The 3,719-nt window shown below is 41.7% G+C and overlaps 2 non-coding genes across 2 annotated transcripts; one reads left to right on the top strand and one right to left on the bottom strand.

Moving 5' to 3' along the window:
* The first annotated feature begins 3,092 nt into the window (after positions 1-3,092).
* On the top strand, positions 3,093-3,164 carry trnad-guc (transfer RNA aspartic acid (anticodon GUC)). Its single transcript has one exon. It is a non-coding gene; the product is annotated as a tRNA-Asp (tRNA).
* Positions 3,165-3,371: 207 nt separating this feature from the next.
* trnav-cac (transfer RNA valine (anticodon CAC)) lies at positions 3,372-3,444 on the bottom strand. The gene has a single exon. It is a non-coding gene; the product is annotated as a tRNA-Val (tRNA).
* Between the last annotated feature and the right edge of the window lie 275 nt (positions 3,445-3,719).

Genomic DNA, 3,719 nt, shown 5'->3' with positions numbered 1-3,719 from the left:
TCTCCACTCCGCTCTCGAGCCGCTCGGCGTGAACAAATGCCTCAGCCTGTTCCACACATGAGTTATTTGAGAGTACAGACATTCACGACAAAGATATGAGACCGACAACATGCACTTTTGGACGATTTGTGCTCTGTAGCGCTCGTCTAGAATACATATATACATGACTTGGAGCGGAATGTTTTTCCTGGTTAGCGGACATGGCTGAGGACCCCTCTCTCTCAAGACAGGATTCTCAAACCACACCACCAGCACATCTGGGACCCTCGCAAGTTAAAATGAACGCCAGTTAACCTGTCACACTGGTCGAGACCATTAAGCTAACTGGAGCTGTTTTACAACGTTACAGAGAGCGAGGCTTGAGATCAGGAATCGTTTGCTTTTGTCTGGCTCTCTGATTTGACCAATCATGCTCTTGACTGAGGTTAGGACCTCCTACCTCCTCATTTACATATGGACACAGAAATACAGAAATAAATAAATGTAGGTGAACAGAAATACAGAAATAAATAAATGTAGGTGAACAGAAATACAGAAATAAATAAATGTAGGTGAACAGAAATGTAGAAATAAATAAAAAGCATTTATTCTTTTATTTATTTATTTATACATTTATTTCAGCATTTATTTATTTATTCATTTATTTATGCATTTGTCTATTTATGCATTTATTTATACTTATGTCAGGTTTGGTCCTCCATACAATAATGTTCTTCATCTAAATGACAGACCCATTACTCCAAATCCTTTGCACTTAATAGAATTGGCAATCTGATCAGTATTTATATACCACATAGGAGTCTCTGTATCACAGTCATGGTCTACAGTCACAAATGTTTATATCAGTCTGCAGCGAAATGTCTTAATCAGATGTTCAAAAACATGCATGTTTGAAATAAAACAAATCTACCTGCATTTGTTTTATTTGATTATTCGTTTGCAAAAGTTAAAACAAAGCAATGCCTTCTGGGAATTTCAAGCCTGAACTGAGTAGATTATGTCTACGTGGTTGTTGGAAGTTGGAAGTTGACTGAGATTAAGTGAAAGTGAATCAAGGCATCAACCAACACAAGAGGGGGGGGGGGGGGGGCTGGCTCTGATGATTTATTAATTTTTTTATGCATTGGGGTTGTGCATTCATATGTCCATGTTCTGGTGCAGTTGTTTATAGCATGAAAGTTTATGTTCACCATCACTGGGGCCTCAAAAGTGTGTGTTCTCTCTGTGCGTCAAAAGTTGCGCGTCTCCAGTCACAGGCTTACATTTTATACAAATTGGGAAACTGAATACTGACAGCACCACTAGGTATGTGAGATAGATAGTTGAAACCCCCACCAGCCTCTGAAAATATATTTTTACATCTCTGCATGATTCATGTGGGTCAAATCTTTCAGGTCGGAAAATTACATTCCTGATCATAATACATTTTTATCATTATTATTTTCTTTATGTATCTAAGTGCAGCTCACACTCACTGAACTAGGATTCCACATGTAAAGCAAACTGCAATATTTTAACTGTGTGACAAGCATGCTTGATGAAAAGATTGTCTTGATCTCCATCTGTACATGTTCATGACATCTCTCACTGCACGTGTTTGGGCTGCAATTAATTCACTGAATTTATTTTGCACATTTGCATAAGTGATTACGTTAATCTGCAGCACCCATATGTGCCACCTGTGTAAATTGCTTAATGGAAGCACAGGGGGGTTTAGACCTCCCATGAGAAGCTTCCTTTTAAGATGAGGCATGCAATGAAAGCTGTGTCATCTCCAATCTATTGTGGCATTTCCTTATGTTTTAATGTCTAGAGGAAAAAGCAGACACACCCCTCTCTGAAAGGAACTGACCCTTTGTCAGACTTTATATACATGGTTGCTCCAACAGCAGAGCCAAGATCAATTGAATTCATGTCATTTCCACTGACACTGCCGTCTTGGAGTGGGTCAGTCCACTCACCCGAGCTGTCACCACACACTAACAAAGCCATGTGGAGGATCATCATGATCTCCCTACACATTCAAACCACCATTTTTTCCTTGTTGCTTCTTATTTGCTTAATATAACCTCTATAATGTTCCCTTTCACAGAAAAAAAACTCCAGTATATACCTTCTGAAATAATTTGAGATATACCAAAAGGGGGAAAATGCTGTTTCTGATCTTAACTGTGAAGGGCAGAAACAACAAGTTTCCATGTAAAGAAATCTGTTTTTGATGTTGAAGCTTCTTTCATTGGATTTTATCCAGTGAAGTGAAATTGCAACATAAAAGTCACGAGTTCAAGATGTCCCTTAGGTGTCCTTCAGTAGAATGAGTGTGTGATGTGCACTTTACTCGTTGTAGATACCAGGTTTGTGTTTTATGATTAGAGTGTGTATCCTCTACTGGAATGATTACTGTCCTAGTTATGTTACTTTCACTGCTGAAGCATTTCTTGGCTAACTGGTCACAGGTAGAGGCAGCAAATTGCCCAAATGCCTCCCGCTTATTAGTCTGGACCAAGATGCCAGCCTATCTGATGCTACAAAAATGGTGTTAGGCCTAATAAAATGATGAACATATCACCACCAACTCTTTCCAACTTAAAGTTCTCTAAAGTTGTGATGAGGATATCACAAAAGTGGAGCAGTGAGGCTGTGGAGGATTTTTGTGCCTGCCTAGAAAGGCGGTAAGACAGTGAAACAACTGTACTTTGAAAGTCTTCAACAGCGGCGGGGCACTAACGACACTGCTTTCTGCTGGAGAGGTGTAAACGACTGTACTCTGAGAGTCATCAACAGCAGCTCCGCACTTACGAGTCTGCCTCCTTATGAAGAGGTTTCAGACAGATCCCCAACTACAAAGCTCAAGCTCACCAAGCCGCTAACGACTTGCTCCGGGCCAATGACCATGGTGAGTTCTACTGCTGTCCTACTGTTCTGTCCTTTCGCTTCCTGGCCAACAGGACCTCAATTGGGAGCATAACATCAGCTGAACATTAGAAAAAATGCGTCACTGTCACTTCAGCGGAAGCGCTTTGTGGTAAATCTCAGCATATTCTCAGTAACCGCTGAAACGGGACGAGCAGCCCGCTAATGAGTAGAATTGGTCCTCGTTAGTATAGTGGACAGTATCTCCGCCTGTCACGCGAAAAACTGGGGTTCGATTCCCCGACGGGGAGGGTTGGCTTTTCTACCAGCTACTGATGATTGACCGAAACTGTAAAACGGCATCAACACGTATGTTCTTGTGCCCAGCAAATAAGCCTCCCTGTTAACAAGAAGCACCAGGACTTGTCGAGGTGTTCCCAGTGCTTCACATTGTAGGGTTTTCTGTTTGCCTAACAAGGGTTTGATTTTCACACTCACCAGTAATACGCCAGTAGTTGGGTTTCCGCCCAGTTTCGAACCGGGGACCTTTTGCATGTGAGGCGAACGTGATAAACACTTCACTACGGAAACCTGCGGGTGCCCTTTCTTCGCAGGTGCACGTCTTCATGCACCTCCTTACTGAATGGCAAGGTTTGCGGGACGACACATTCAAAAGCGATAAAAGAGCTTGAAGACTTCAGTACTGTAAATTCCAGAGCAATAGCAGAAGGAAAATCTATGAAAGTTTTGAGTCTTTGAGTGGAGATGCTAGTGCCCGTATGTTGCCTTCCTTGGCATGTAGAACATATTAAGGACGCAGTGGCAGCATTGGGGGATTTTTATGTGTGTGTTTTGTCCAGTGTAAT

Source organism: Sparus aurata, chromosome 22 (assembly GCF_900880675.1).
Source record: "Sparus aurata chromosome 22, fSpaAur1.1, whole genome shotgun sequence".
NCBI classification, from domain to species: Eukaryota; Metazoa; Chordata; class Actinopteri; order Spariformes; family Sparidae; genus Sparus; species Sparus aurata.
The sequence above is the reverse complement of the archived record's forward strand: the minus strand, read 5'-3'. Positions and strand labels throughout refer to the sequence as shown.